General features: G+C 38.9%; 1 protein-coding gene across 36 annotated transcripts in view; it reads left to right on the plus strand.

Annotated features, from left to right (window-relative positions):
- Window positions 1-15,341, plus strand: part of ZBTB20 (zinc finger and BTB domain containing 20) — an 848,937-nt gene that overhangs the window by 649,740 nt on the left and 183,856 nt on the right. The window lies entirely within an intron of this gene.

Consider the following 15,341-nt stretch of genomic DNA (forward strand, 5'->3'; position numbering starts at 1 on the left):
TTCTGTTGGACCATGAAGGGAATGAGGATAAAGCAAGGAGGTGCTTCATTCAGGTTTGTGCCTCCAGGACTCAACTTCTCCCAAATACATGGAGTCCCATACTCCCATATACAGCCCAATAGTAAAAAAGGGCCTAAGGCAGAGTTTTACCACCTTGTCTTTGCTGAAATTTGGTGATAGGTAAATGTTTGTGGTGCAGAGCTATCCTGTGCATTGTAGAATGTTTAGCAGCATCTCTGGTCTCTACCCACTAGATTTTGTTGTTTGGTCACTAAATCATGTCCAACTCTTTGCAACCCCATGGAATGCAGCACGCCAGGCTTCCCTGTCCTTCATTAATTCCCGGAGTTTGCTCAAACTCATGTCCTTTGAGTTGGTGATGCCATCCAACCATCTCATCCTTTGTCACCCCCTTCTGCTCCTACCTTCAATCTTCCCCAGCATCAGGGTCTTTTCCAATGAGTTGGCCCTTCATATCAGGTGCATCAGCTTCAGCGTCAGTCATTCCAATGAATATTCAGGGTTGATTTCCTTTAGGATTGACTGTTTTGATCTCCTTGCTGTCCAAGAGCTTGACAACTAAAAGTGTCCCTAGATGTTGCTAAACATCTCCTAGGTGGTAAAAATTGCCCCATAACCACTGGCTTAAAGCAAGATGTGGCTTGGGTAAGAAAAGAGAGCTGGAGAATTCCTTCAAAGGCCCAGAATATTCATTCAGTTAGCCATTCAGCATTTATTGAGTCCCTATTGTTTTCCAAGTGCTCTTCTATGCTTTAGGGACACAGCTATGCATAGACTGAGGCCTAAGCTCACGGAGCTTTCCTTCCGGTGGAGGTACTCCATGTGTTCCTGACCTGCTGGACCCATTTCCCTCCACACAGCTCCACGGCAAATGCTTCAGGCCAACTGTGGGCCAAGCAAAGAAAAACACAAGTTCACATTGAAAACTCTTTTTTAGTTTATGAACCTCAAGAATGGCTATGATTTAAAAATGAAACTTGGCAAGTGATTAGTTCATATGTTTTAGTTTATAATGTGTTTTAATCATTTTGGATGTTTTCAAAACAAATGGTGAGATTAGGGGGTTTTTTCCCTTCTATTTTTGGCCCCTTTCCTCTGAAGAGTCCTTCTCTTGTGTTTAGTTTTGGTGTTCTTACTGTATTTGAAGAATGCTTTTAAGTATTTGAAATGTGTACATGGATGAAAGGAGAGGAGGAGGAAGAAACATAAGAGTCTGTGATCCCTGCTGAAAGAAAGATCCATACATACCCCAGCCCCAAAGTCAGTACTGAGGTACCACTTCCTCAAGGAGGCTTCTCACAAACCCCTCATGCCCGAGTCCCCTGACCCCGAGCTCTCTCAGCTTTCTTCACACAGCCCCATCACAGTTGTAATTAAGAAAGGGACTGTGAAACAAGGTGTTCAGGTGTTTTCCTTTAGAACATAAGCTTGGTGGGGGTCAGCACCATGCCTGCTTTTCCCACAGTTCTACTGTCTTCAGCACAGGGGCTGACATACTAGAAGCACTTAAGAAATAGGTGTTGAATGACATTGGCTGACTGAGAAAGCCAACTTTGGGTGTCCTACCCAAACATTTTAACCTGTACTCTGTGGATTAGCCTAACTCCACTCTCAGACTTCAACATGTTGATCTTTATTTTGTAAACTCTGAAGTAATGTTTAAACTCCTAAAATTATGCTTAAATCAGAAAATCTAAAGAACAGCTTAAGAGAATTAATCACTCAGTCCTGTCCAACTCTTTGTGACCCCCATGGACTGTAGCCCACCAGGCTCCTCAATCCATGGGATTCTCCAGGCAAGAATACTGGCGTGACTTGCTATTCCCTTCTCCAGGGGATCTTCCCAACCCAAGGATTGAACCCAGGTCTCTTGCATAACAGTTAGATTCTTTACCATCTGAGCCACCAGGGAATATTAATGACTTTAAATATTCAGACTTACATGGAGATTGCAGGAACATAAGGGAAATAACAGGGAGTGGTATTTAGGAATATTTTTAAGTATCAGTATTGCCCTGGGCATTTTTCAAGAGTTAGAGGGTTTACAGGATAAATACTTAGGATTGTCATTGTGGGGCACAGAGTGAAATTACATAATTTATTTCCTTGTTTTTGTGTCTGACGTCTGTTCCCCTATTAGAACTCAAGTTTCATGAAGGTAGAGAATTTGTCCTATCTATAATTTTATCCTCTGTGCTTAGAATGTTATTTGACACATAGTAGGTATGCCATAAATATTTGATTGATGAATAAATGGTAGACATTGAATCAGTCCTATGTTGATGACTAGATTAACTGCTTATTGGTAAATACACAAAAAATACAGTAACATGATGAAGTTCTTATTTATTCATGCAACAAATAGTTTTAGTTTTTCATATATACCTCGCATCATCATACCTAGAACAGTGTCCAGCACCTAGTTGTTGTTGTTTAAGTTGCTCTGTCATGTCTGACTCTTTGTGACCCATGAACTATAGCCCACCAGGCTCTTCCGTCCATGGGATTTCCCAGGCAAGAATACTAGGATGGGTTGCCATTCCCTTCTCCAGGGGATCTTCCTGGCCCAGGGTTCAAATCCACATCTCCTGCATTGGCAGGAAGGTTCTTTACCACTGAGCCGCCAGGGAAGCCCCTAGTACATACTAGGTATCCATTAAGGACTTGGTGAGTGAATGAGCAAATTAGTATTCCAGCATACTCAAAGATGTTTATTTACTAAAGGTATTAGTTTACTAGAGCTGCCATAACAAAGTGCCTCAAAACTGAGAGGCAGAAATTCTTGTCTCACAGTTCTAGAGGCTAAATACCCAAGATCAAAGTGTCAGTGGAATTGGTTCCTTCCAAGAGTTCTGAAAAAGAATCTGTTCCATAGTTCTCCCCTACCTCCTGATGGTTTGCTAGCCATCTTCGGTGTTCCTCAGCTTATAGAAGCATCACACTAATCTCTGCCTTCATTTTCACATAGTGTTCTCCTCATATGTTTGTCTGTGTCCAAATTCCCCCTTTTAAAAAGATACCAGTCATATTGGATTAGTAATCCACCCTGCTTCAGGATTGCCTCATCTTTATCAGTCATATCTGCAATGACCCTATTCTCAAATACAGTCACATTCTGTGGTTTTAGGGGCTAGAATTTCATCATGATAATTTGAGGAGGACACCATTCAATCTATAACACTAAAACAGCAGAGACCTTTAAAGTTACACTCTATTTTGAAAATATCAATTTCTCAAAATAGCATCTAGTTTTATAATTCTATATGGAAATTGATGTGATATTAATACAGCATTTACTATATTACACAAAAACATGTATGTTTACAGAGAGGAAACTGAAGAAAGTTCTAGAAGCTTAAATGTACAGAACTCATCTCGCTAAAGGGTGTATGACCAGACAATGGGTTACATGGGAAAGACTGTTAAGAGATTTTGAAGAGATTTGTGTATGAATTCAAAGCATTTGGATTTTATTTTACACATATTAAGAAACCAACTCAGAAGTCAAAACTTACTGAACTATAGAAAGGTATTAAAAGGAAAGATGAATTTTATTATATGCAAATTATTTATCAATGAACCTGACTTTAAAAAGAAAGAAATAAAGCAACAAGGTGGAAAATGGATCTTAGGAGCCACCAATCAGAGGTTTTTGGAGACCTTGGTCATTTAATTGGCAACACAGGTAGACAAACCAGATTTTACTGTGTTGAGGAATGAATCAGTTTAGGAAGCTTAAACGTGGTTCAAAGGAAGGAAAGACTGTGTCCACAGAAGATGATCTGTTGTTTGTTTGTTTGTTGTGATTGTTATTGTTTGTTTCATATGTGGGTAACTGAAGCATGCTGGCATGCAGTAGGAAAATGGAAAATGCAGGAGATAGAAGGAGTAACTGATATAGTAAGATCCTGGAGGAGATAATTAATGCTAGAGAAAAAAGTATCTGAGATGTCATAGATGGGTTCCGACAGAGGTAGCATGATAGGACTGCCATTTGATAGCTCTGTCTTCTGTTTGAAAAGAAGGCAAGGTTAATACAGCAGCTGAGAATAAAGGGTAGGAGGTAAGTTGCAAGCAGTTAATTACATGATAAAAGGGAACTGGGGACTGAAAGAGGAAACTGACTAAGAAAAGATGAAAGAACTGTAAAGTAGTTCCAAAACCCCAGCTCAGGTTGGAAACCAGAACTCTGAAGGGGCACCAGGCTATCCAGTTTTGTAATTTTCCCTCAGCCTTGCTCAGCAGCCTGGAAGTTGAGGCAGACATACATGAATGGGTTCATATGGCCTCAAGAACTAGTGAGAAACAATTGAAAGTCATAGATGAAGAAACTGATGGCAGATGTCTTAAAAGCTAACCATGAGGGCCCAGACTGGTAGAGAAGAAATTGAAGATTAATAGTCTAGGAGAAAAGAGAGAAAAATGAAAGTCAAAAGTCATGGTGAGAAGGTATTTATTTTCTGAAGCTGTAGATATCCCAAGAAGGAAGTCTGCCCCTACCACATGTATCTTTTGCCACTGGTCCCAGAGAAACCACAGAAAACAGACTGAACACTTTGGAGGACATAGACTGGACTTAGAAACATAGCCTGGAAGTCAGAGTTTCATTCTCAACTTTGCCAATAACTTAAGACTGTCATTATCACAGAAGGCTGACCCTTAGGAAAAGAATGTACTTGTATATATTAAAGTGGAAGAAAAAGGAATCTTCCATGAGACAATGGTGAAAATTGGCAAGGGACAAATATTTTTCCTTTTTGCCTCAGATTCCAAAAGTATACTGATGTTTTCCTCAACACATGCTCTCTTTTTTCTTATTTTAAGATTCTCTATTTATTCTGTAAGAGAGTCTCCAGAGCTGGCACCCTTCTTTTGGCACTCATTCCTGCTTTCTGGGTTTCCTCTTTCTTCTCGCTTCCTCTCGTCTCTGGCCATTGAATGTTGTCATAGTCCCAGCATCCTCCCCCACCCAGTGACCAAATAAAGGATTCCCATAAGCTCTGTGTTGAATTTTTTTTTCCAAGAAGGCAAGGCTCAAAATGTTGGTGCTTGGTTAGAGAATACATTTAGGTACCTCACAGCTGACACCATCCAGCTAATCCTTCTTTCTCTGTGCATTCAGATGAACTTAAGCATCTCTCTGTAGTATTCATAAGGAGACCCCTGGTCCTGTGAGCCCTGCCTCCATATGTCAGAGTGGCAGAGTAACCAACCATGTTATTCACTGTGAGATACCATGCTCTAGTTATCCTTTATTTGCTTGAATGACTGTAATGAACATAATAGACAGGGTTTAGTAGTTCCCTAAACCCAAAAAAAATTCCTAAATTCCTTTCCTTGGTATTCTCAGAGATAAGTCCAAAAAATAATTTGAGGGGAATTTCAATAGACAACTCTAAAGCCCCTTTCTCTTTACAGATATAAATCCTTATGAAATTCCATTTTTCCTTATTTTTTTATGTTCATGATTCTCTTATAGCTCTTTCCAGTGATGCTAACAAAACCAGCTGGTCTGGAGATTAATATGACCAGACATACCATGAATTTTTTAAATCTCAAAAGTCCCAGTTTCAAGTTCTTGGTCAATCAAATATAGGTTGTATTTTCTTGTGTATATATAAATGTACAGTACGTTATCATAAGTCTCCTCTCATTTTCGGGGGGAGGGGTCTCACTGTTTCCTAAAATTTTCTTAAATGCTTCTTTGTTAGAAATAGGCAGAGGAAAACCTGAAGAATGGAGGGAGAAATATGACGTGATAGAAAGAAAAAGCATATTAAGGAAGAAGGGAAGTCAATGAGGAGATGAAAATAATAGTGATTTCCCTTTTCCCTAGTCCCCTCAGAGCACTTTTATGTTTGGTTTTGATATTTCTCTCACCTAATGCCCCCAGATGATCTCTTCCTAGCAATGTGCTCTACAAATATATACATATATACACGTACATATATATAGATATATACATACATATATATATATTTACATTCTTACATATATATATCCCACATATATATATTTTTTCTTTCACTGCCTGTGAATATCTCCTCCTGCCCTAGCTACTTCATACCCTCTCCAGCAGACTCCAGGGACTTGGACCCAAGGCTACTAGTTCCACTCTCCCTTGGCCCAGGCTGGCATGGAGAGTGTTAATGGCTGATGTAAATCTGAAAAGAACTTAGGCAATAATTTGGTTTTACTTTATTAACATTCAAAATATAAACAGATAAACTGCATATTGAATTCATTAATTCATCCTCTTCTGTTTAGAAAGATGAAAACTGCATTTTTAAGAAAGGGATTGATTGGTGTCATGTACATATTCATTCACTCCTGTTTATACAAGATAGTGAGGATATTAACATGGAGGCAGAACAATGGCACTTGTAATTCTATCACCACTGTTTATATGAGAAGAAAGTATCTGAAAAGAAAGAGGGAGAGAATGTTTGCTGCTCTGTACATACATTAAATGCTTGTGTTTTTGTATATAAGGCATTTGAAGTGGAAAAATTTAACATGTTGAGGAATTCATGTTCTTCATACCATGTTCACTGTAACTAAGACCTAAGATAGCTAAGTTCAAAAAAGACTAAAATATAATGGCAGGGTACCTCCTTACAAGGAGCACAAGGACCAGAGACATGTGCTCCATTAAATCCTTCCAGAGACTGAGCTTATTTAAAGTTATGATCCTCTATTGGGGTCTGAAGTGTTCTTCCCAGAGAGTAGTGAGTGTTGTGTCTGGGAGACCACTGACTCATAATTTGCCTGAAACTCAAGATATGTATCTCAGGAGTAGAGACCCCATCAACTGTTCAAAAAAAGAAAAGAATGCTGTTTTAAATAAGAGCATAAGGATCCATTTCAAATAAATAGTACTGGGCAGACATATAGGATTTTTCTTGACTGTTTGAAAAGGACAAGGTAGTTGATGGTGGGAAAGGGGTTTCTTACCTAAGTTGAAATGAACTGAGTTGATAACATAGGCCACAAAGGGTCAGATTATTGATAAGGACTTAATGGATGTTGGGGTTTCCCTGGGTGGGGCTAGTGGTAAAGAACCCACCTGCCAAAGCAGGAGACAGAAGAGACCCAGGTTCCATCCCTGGATCAGGAAGATCCCCTGGAGAAGGGCATGGCAACCCACTCCAGTATTCTTGCCTAGAGAATCCTGTGGACAGAGGAGCCCGACAGGCTATATAGTTCTTAGGATCTCAAAGAGTCCGACACAGCTGAAGCGACTTAGGACGTGCCAGTTCTTCCCTGTAGCTCAGATGGTAAAGAATCTGCCAGCAATGCAGGAGACCCAGGTTCAATCCCTGGGTCAGGAAGATCCTTTGGAGAAGGGAATGGCAACCCACTCCAGTTCTTGCCTGGAGAATCCCATGGACAGAGGAGCCTGGCAGACTACAGTCCATGGGGTTGCAAAGAGTCAGACATGACTGAGCAACTAACACCATCACCACCACCACCACTACTACTACTAATGGATGTCACAGGGCAATTGAAAAGAGTGAATGAGGAACAAGAAGTTGTTATAGCAGATGGTTATGTTTAGGATAACTTACAAGAGTGAGCTAGTAACCTATCAGTAATATTGCAGACATAAAAACTCTGTAAAGTATACATTACAGCAGAGGTCCTTGAGAGCTGCAATGGAGTCTAATCAGCAGGGTAATTAATAGTAGACTCTGGAAAAACTTCTGTTAAATTAATGAATGAAAGCATGCCTCCATATCGACAGTGCTTTGCATGTTCTCCTGTATCTAACTAATTCTCAAGGAAGGTTCAGACACTGTGTTAGGCTCAGTTAAAAACACAGGTATCTCTCCAATTGGAGAGCTGAATTTTCTCAAGAGCGTAGAGTCACTAATTCTAACTGGTTTATTCATCTCAATCCTCATTCACATTTCTATTCTTGTTCCACTTAGGTAAACATATTTTATTGCAGTTGGACCAATGTTGCATGCAAATGATGAGAAATGAGATTAGAGAAGTAGTGAGGGATTGGACCCCATAGGCCTAAATCCTTTAGAATCCCAAGAAGCAATGATGGGCAGAAATCTTTGAAATCAAATGAAGCAGTTCCAGTCAAAGACTGGAGGCACTGATATAAGAGCTTGATTTGGGCTATAAATCAAATATACAATTTCCAACCAGTGTAAATAAAAACATTGTTCATCCAGCACTTTTTTTGCCTATTAAACCAGTTTTACCAACCTAACACTCTCAGTTGGCAACCACACCTGTAAGACACTTAGGAAGAAGTATTCAATTGTTTTAGAACTTTCATAAGGTTTTTAGTTCAAGAGCATAGGATTTAAGACACTCTAAACATGGATTTTAAATATTAGATGGTTTTCCCTTGTATTGACTGACCGCTGTGCTAAGAATTACAGAATTCCTGGCTATTAAATAGTGTGTGCATAAACCATTCTGCAAAGGAAGGAGAGGTTAAAAGTTCACACAAGATGTGCATGTTATCCCACCAAGCCCTACCAAATGAGCCAATCTGCCACAGTTAAGCTTTTGAGAATGCAAGAGATATTATGGTTTGCCTAAAATGGGACATTCACAAAAGGTCATTTTCTTGTCCATTTATGTATAAATCGCTAAAACTTTGAAGTTATATACTAGTATTACTGAGAGGAATTGCTGAGAATTTTTCTTATCACATACGAGAGATGACAGACTTAAAATCTGATGGCTCTTTTGATAGCTTCTGAAAGAACTAGAACTTGTCTGGCTCCATTTGTCTGGCCAAGATGTATTTCTATGATTTATCCATGGAGTTTTTAGCAGAACCTTACACTTACTGTCTAAATTAATGATATTCTCTTCTTTTGCCATAACAAAAATCACGCTACACTATATACATTATGTTAAAGATTTTTTATTTTAGCATGTGGCCATATTCTGTAAAAGCTTTTTCAGTTTCATCATGTTGACAAGCTGATTCCATTAAATCACCCACCATCATCATGTTCACTTTTTTCTTTTCTTTTTTGAAAAGTTAGAAAACAGCGATCATCTCAGAGTTTTCAAGACATTCACTTTGGCAAAAATAAATCTGGAAAAACATGAGCCTATTCCTTGAAATGGAAAAAGGATGGGTTGTGTCATTCTTCTCATTGGCCCTTGTTTTTAAGTTGTTAAAGATGAGGAAGGAGGCTGTGGGTCTTTTTTTTTTTTTCTAGTAAAAGGAGATTTAAGAAAATTTTTCTGGATATAGCTCAGACTTCTCTACCTCAGTATTTATTATGTATTATTTGTTATTTAAAAATAGAAATTTCAGTAATTTGGATGAATATCATGAAAGATTTCATTCAAGCATTTTTGATCATTTCTGCACTGCTGATAAAAAGTTATTTGGTAATGTTTTAGGGTCACACTGCTGTTTTGAATTAGAGCAGACATATCCTAGCTCTTCCAACACCATGTTTTCCTCACTGAGAAAAAAAAGTCATCTGATCATGCTACTGCTGGGTCATTTAAAACACCGAGTGGATGTGTGAGATGAGGGAGGGGTAACCCTCAGGATGGAGTTAATTAGCTCTGTGGGCATGTGGACGGGTCACTTCCTCAGGATCTACTCAGGCAGGAGGAACCAGGCATATACAGACTTATAAAATTAAAAGAAAGCCATGAACCCTCAGACTCTGGGGCACAAACTGATTGCCTTTGGAGATGAGAAATACTGCCTTTTGTGCATGGGTATTTTGGGTTTCATTGGTCAGAGACAAATGGACTTCCCTTAAAGTGTCTGGTGCAGGTCAGACACTGAAAATATATCTACAGTTTGAGAAGCCTCTGGCAAATCTGGTGTTTTTTGAAATTTACCTCTGCTGACTCTTTTTAAAGTCATATCTTGCTCAATGTCTTGTAATGTGTCTTATTTTCTAGGTCTCATCTTGGAAACAACGTAATTTCTTCCTGAAAGTATGAGTGAATCCTTTCTATTTTCATAATTGTGTTTCATAGGCTGACACCGGTTCCCTGCCTGCTGAGATCAGCTCAGCCAGGGTTTGGCCTGAAGGATTCTGCTAGGCTGTTTACAATCTAATCCTTTCATGAAGTGAAAGGTGAAACAGCAGATAGAAAACATCCTCAATTCCTAGGCCATTAATAGGTGAATACAAGTATTCAGGTATTTATAAGTAAATTTCACCCACAGGAAAGATACTATGAAAAAGTCTACTTGAGCACATGCTCCAAAGAGCCAGGAATGAATGGCAATTAACCAGGAGGAAATCACTAACGAAGAACATGTTTGTAGTGTCAGAGGAAACTGTTTATGTTTCCTTATGTTTCTACCTAAATTACTCTGACATCAGTAGGAACACTTCATAGAGTGTATAGACAGAAAGTCCTCAAATGTTTATAACTTTCAAACAGAAATATATATATATATATTTATTCATTTCAGTTTGGTCGCTCTTTGCAACCCCATGGACTGCAGCACGCCAGGCCTCCCTCTCCAGCACCACCTCCCGTAGTTTACCCAAACTCATGTCTGTTGAGTCGGTGATGCCATCCAACCATCTCTCCTCTGTCATCCGCTTCTCCTCCCACCTTCATCTATAAATATATATATAATATATATATGATATATGCATATGTATGTATATATCTTTATTTGCAATTAAACCATAGGCAACATTGTTTCTTGAGATAGGAAATCAGGTGATCCCCTTCGGCAATAAAGCTGCCAAATCTATAGTCCAGAGCAGAGTCCACCATGACCACTCCCACCACCACCACCACCACACACACACACAAACACAGAATCACCAAACACCTTCTTCATTACCTTGGAAAAACCTGAATTTGGATCTTGTAGAGATAGTTAAAAATGCCAGTTCCCCTAAGAAGAAGTACTAAGGCATTTCAATTAATAACTTTTCAGATAACTGAGAGCAGGTTGCAGTTGGGGAGGATGGAGAACTGACTGTGTCCCCAAAGAGGCAGTCCCGTTCACATTTGTTTCTTTTTCTTCACCTGCCTAATGATAGGAATGTGGATGTGAAAACAGGAAGGGATGGAGTAAGGAAGCCAGGAGTAAGTTTTATCAATTCTAACAATACTTGGACTGCAAGGAGACCCAACCAGTCCATCCTAAAGGAGATCAGTCCTGAGTGTTCATTGGAAGGACTGATGCTGAAGCTGAAACTCCAATACTTTGGCCACCTCATGCGAAGAGTTGACTCATTGGAAAAGACTCTGATGCTGGGAGGGGTTGGGGGCAGGAGGAGAAGGGAATGACAGAGGATGAGATAGCTGGATGGCATCACTGACTCGATAGACATGAGTTTGGGTAAACTCCAGGAGTTGGTGATAGACGGCGAGGCCTGGCATGCTGTGATTCATGGGGTCACAAAGAGTCAGACACGACTGAGCGACTGAATTGAACAATATTATCAGCTTCTTGAACCATAGCCTTTCAAATTTCAGTTGCTGGTTAGCTTGACACCTTTGCTGTTCAACTCATTCTTCACATTCAAAACAGCATAAGGAATGGCTGTGTGAACCAACCATAATGGTAGATAGGTTATCAAAGTCAGCTAAATACTGGCTTTATTTTCTGAACTGATATTGAACAAAATGTTTCTCTTGAAAGGTCTTAAGCCTCTATCCTCCCAGCTCCTGATCACAGCAATAACCAACCTCCAGAAGTCATTAGTGTAGACAAGAACAATATCCTCCAACAAGTCAGCTATGAAGAAATTGTCATAGTTTATCTCTGATTTGTGTCCTTCTGAAAATAATGGTTTGAAAGATAAAACTACATTTCTCTGTCTTGATCTCTTTTTTTAACCAGATCTTTACAAGTAACATTGGGACTGATTTTTTTTTTTTTTTCCTAACAAAAGTTGAATAACACTCAAAGCCTTTAAGTAGCCAAAGTCCATCTTTAGAAATAGCTTTTCTCTATAATGTACTGCCAACTTCTTATGTGTGTGTATTTTGACCTTCCTGATACCTCTGCTATGGGCTGCCTGTTGATTGGTACATTTTAGTGCTTTGCTTATAAGAGTTGGGCAATAGTTCAGCAATCCAACCCAACTCTGGGCCATAGATAGAAAGGGCTCATCTTCTATTTAAGAAATGTGGCAAACTACATGAAATGAATTTGGTTCAGACAAGGTCTTTGGAACTGCTCATCTAATCTTGTGTGCTTGTATGAAATGGACACTTCTGCTGAGCTCCAAAGCTGAAAGGTAAATAGATAAGAAAGTCAGTAATTTGCCACCCCTGTTAGAGCTCTCCCTGAGTCTATCATTAGATTTACATTCTTAATCATATGGAGCCCATTTTGGCCATTTAAAAGTATTTGCTCACCAGTTCTCGTGATGTCTTTGAAGATAGTCCTGGGAATAATAACAGTGAAATCTTATATAATATTTTGGTCTTTTTTCTAACTTTTAAAAAAATTGAGTATTGAATTTATATGCATATTCATAACAGGTTTATTAAATATTCAGCTAAAATGTCTTGGACATGAAAGAATTAATTGTTAGAATGTTTCACTCTAGCTACCCATTATGTTAAAAACCATAGTAGATTCAAGTATATGTTTGCTCAATTCTGTTTGAGTAATTAATATACACTTGGCAAATTGAATCGATACATAAGCAGTCTATAAACTATTTTGAATTTAGTTACAGACTTCTTGTGTCACATTGTCCTCTTCAAACCATAGAATGTATTTTATTCAACTGTGTTGTAATTCTGTACAATTCGGGGAATCAGCATGTTATAGGATTTTGTAGTAATATAGAGCAAAACGAGACTAGAGAAGCTATTGAATTCACCCTCCTGACTGGAGATAGAGCTGCTTTTATTCCATCCGAAACAGAGGAGGATCTTTCCTATTTTTAAATAACCGTGAAGATAGAAATTTCATAACAGCTCTTAGCAATCTACTTGATTATTTACCACTTGTATATTTAGGATGTTCATCCTAAAGTCTTAAATTCTCCACTGGACAGTTTAATATCATTTTGTCCTAGGACAAAAATGCCTATCATTATCCTCTTTACAACCCTTCTTATAGTCAGAAAACTATGAAGACATACCTCAGCTCTTTCTTTTGTAAGCGATATTATTTCAGTTTTTTTAAAACATTTATTTTTGTTTTTATAGCTCTTTCTGTACACAAATGGAATGGGGGAGTATTTTTAAAAGGTCTGTCATACATGATGCCCCTGAGAAAGGCACTGCATATTTTAATTTCACTGTGCTGATGTGGAAATAGCCACAGCTTTTTCATTATATGCTGATGGACAGAGCATTTGTGTTCATTTAACCTTGAGGTTGAAACTTGTTCCCAAAAAAGTAACTGACTCATAGCATTGGCTAGACCCAAGAATAAAGAGCATCAGTTTTCCTAATCTTAAAGGCTCATCTTGCCCCCACTCTGAAAATGCACTAAAATTAACTTTTCCTTGACCTTTTCTGGTACTAATCCTTTACTTAACAACTTTTTTCTATCATCTTTGTCTCCTAAAATAAATAGACAGCATTTATTCAACACACATTGGAGGGTCCTGCTGTGTTTAGGACACTGTGCTAGGCTCAAGGGCAGAGGTGTCCTGGGCGTGTTCAGGGAGAGCAAATAGTCTGTCACAGTGTGTAAGGAAGCAGTGGTGGGGGAAAACAAGAGAGGTGCATTGGGGCTAGATCCAGATCATGAAAGATCTGGGATTGCTGTTAAACAAATAATTGGTGGTAACAAGGACAGAAGTAACATTTTCCAATCTGTATTATGGGAAGCTCTTATCAAGTCTTTAAAACACAGACTGTGCCCACATTGTCCTCTTGGTTTAGTATCTAACAGACCATTGGGTAAAAGTACCTGCTTAATTTATATCTTTTTATATAAATTCTGTGTCATAATTTTTCCCTTTGTATTAAAAAATTCAAGGAAACCATTTGAGTAAAGACAGCCTTCTGTTCACACTGATCTGGATGGTTATTCCTCCTGCTGTGCCCATATTTATTCCAAAGCCCTCTGTACACTAACATGTTACTTTCTGTGTTTATATATTCCAAGGAGTCTGGAGAAGAGTTTGTCCTATAATAGGCACAACTTTTAGTACCAAATGGCATTAATGATGGGCTGTGAGCAGCATTATGACCAAGTGTTTCTACTTGATTGGGCCACATGATAACAATGCCAGATCTTTACAGCATCTCCTGTTTGCATGCATGCTAAGTTACTTCAGTCGTGTCTGACCCTTTGAGAGCCTATGGACTATAGCCTGCCAGGCTGTTCTGACCATGGGGTTCTCCAGGCAAGCATACTGAAATGGGTTGCCTTGCCCTCCTGCAGGGAATTGTCCCTGACCCAGGGATTGAACCTGCGTCTCTCACGTCTCCTACATTATCAGGCAGGTTCTTTACCCCTTAGCACCACTTGAGAAGCCTTTTCAGTGTCCCTTAAAGAATATTAATGTACTATATAATAAAAGGTCCTGGTACAACAATCCATTTGGAATCTATAAAACTATAACTTGGAGAGTTTGAAATATGGAAGGAAAAGTTGTCTGGAGTCAGATTGTACAGAGCTCCTAAACTGTCATCATGCCATCCAGTCAGGTCTGTTTTAGGAGCTGTAAGAAATTGTCCTAAATATATTAAGCAAATTCAGTCCCTGACATTACCTCCTACCCTGCTCTGCCACCCCTCCCAGCCCTACTGATTTTATTTCATTTCTAATTCCTCAAACTTTCTATCTGTAAGAAGCAGGAACACTCAGGGAGATTTGTGTGGAATGGGGTGGAATCTCAAGTTATATCTCAGCAATGTCTCAGGCTCAGAAATGGTCCCAAATCTAACTGCTGAACTTGAGTTTTTATTTTTTTTAATTAATATTTTTTATTAAAGGATAATTGCTTTACAGACTTTCGTTGTTTTCTGTCAAACCTCAGCATGAAACAGCCATAGGTATGCATGTATCCCCTCCCTTTTGAACCCCCCTCCCATCTCCCTCCCAATCCCACCCCTCTAGGTTGATACAGAGCCCTGTTTGAGTTTCCTGAGCCATACAGCAAATTCCTGTTGGCTATCTATTTTACATATGGTAATGTAAGTTTCCATGTTACTCTTTCCATACATTTCACCCTCTCCTCCCCTCTCCCCATGTCCATAAGTCTGTTCTCTATGTCTGTTTCTTCCTTGCTGCCCTGTAAATAAATCCTTCAGTACCATTTTTCCAGATTCCTTATATATGCGTTAGAATACAATATTTATCTTTCTCTTTCTAACTTACTTCACTCTGTATAATAGGTTCTAGGTTCATCCGCCTCATTAGAACTGAC

The sequence above is a fragment of the Cervus elaphus genome, chromosome 19 (assembly GCF_910594005.1).
Source record: "Cervus elaphus chromosome 19, mCerEla1.1, whole genome shotgun sequence".
Lineage (NCBI taxonomy): Eukaryota > Metazoa > Chordata > Mammalia > Artiodactyla > Cervidae > Cervus > Cervus elaphus.